We start from the raw sequence: 1378 nt of genomic DNA on the forward strand, positions 1-1378 counted from the left end.
TTCCTTGTAAACTTCATTTTTTGCTTTATTTTGCAGCATTGGAATGAAGTTCTGCTCAAATTGTGCTAGCTAAGCCCAAGTGATTTCAAACAGGTCTCAGTACTATTTCACTGAATGTAAATTGCTCAAAGACAAATCCATTTCTGTAGCTGAAAAATGGGGATGTTTATATCCCATCATTTCTTATTAACTTTGTCCCTTTGTTTTTTAAGACTCAGTAAGAACTTGTCTCTTTCAAGGGTAAGTGAGAATTATTCCAGCTTTTTGTTAGTTAGCTGCAGAAAATACTTCAGTTAGCTTCTGAAGTAAAAAAAAGTGACATGCAGCACAAATGCCTTAACCCACCAAGGTGTCCCAGCTGAGTGCGCAGCCATGTGTGGGGTTTTAAACTCATCTCAGAGGTGATAACTCCATTAATTTTTATCCAGCCTTTTGTAAGTGGCCTGTTCTAAATGAATTTAAATGAACACATTCCAGTATTTCAAGTAATATCCTATAAATACATGGAAGCAACACATCTCAGTGTTGTGTTTGATCTGACCCATGCCTTTTGCTATCCAAGAAAATGATGTGACTGTAAACTTGGATTGAAATTGTATATACAAGTAATAGATTTAAAATAATTCCTTTCAGTTTTTCATTGGGAAATGTGCAGATTAAGCTTTCAGTGTGTGCAATTTTGTGTTATCTTGCAAAATTTTACAGCAGCAGCGAACTGAACAGTGTTGTGTATCAACCTTTTTTTTCCCCACCCCAAAGTGTGAAGAAGGACTTGAAAGAGTGTGCTGCAGATTTGTTTGTGAACTCCTGTTGCTTCTGACGCACTAGGGTCTCAGGGACACACAGCCTGAAGTGCTGAAGTGATGCTTGGAATGTGAGCCACCTTTCTTCAAGTTCAGTATTATTTTTCTTCATGTGACCAGGTATTTGTCGAAGATGACAGGTGAATGAGAAATATGGCTGAAAGCAAAGAGAGTGAACACTTGACCTGCTGGGTTGTTCTGTAGGCCTCACTGATTAGTCTCACTTTATGTGGACAAAAATCCACCCAGCTCCATCTGCCTTTCAGGAGTGCCTTCATTCACTTCCCTGAGGTTTGAATCTTTTTCCCTCTCCCCTTGCAGACAGGCAGCAAAAACGATACTTGCATTACTGGTGTTTGCATGCTGAGCTGCGAAGCCCATTGAATTTTAGAATAGACCCCAGAGACTTTCCTGGCTAAGCAGCTTGTTTCTCTGTATGGCTTTCAAAGCAGTGAAGCACCTTTCAATAGCTGGCATACCTGTTGCAGGGCCATTATGTTTTCCAATGCATTTTAGGTCCACTTGAGCCAACCTTCAATTTGTCTTTTTTAAGACTGCTTATGTTCTAACAGTAG

This window comes from Lathamus discolor, chromosome 1 (assembly GCF_037157495.1).
Source record: "Lathamus discolor isolate bLatDis1 chromosome 1, bLatDis1.hap1, whole genome shotgun sequence".
In the NCBI taxonomy this organism is placed as follows: domain Eukaryota; kingdom Metazoa; phylum Chordata; class Aves; order Psittaciformes; family Psittacidae; genus Lathamus; species Lathamus discolor.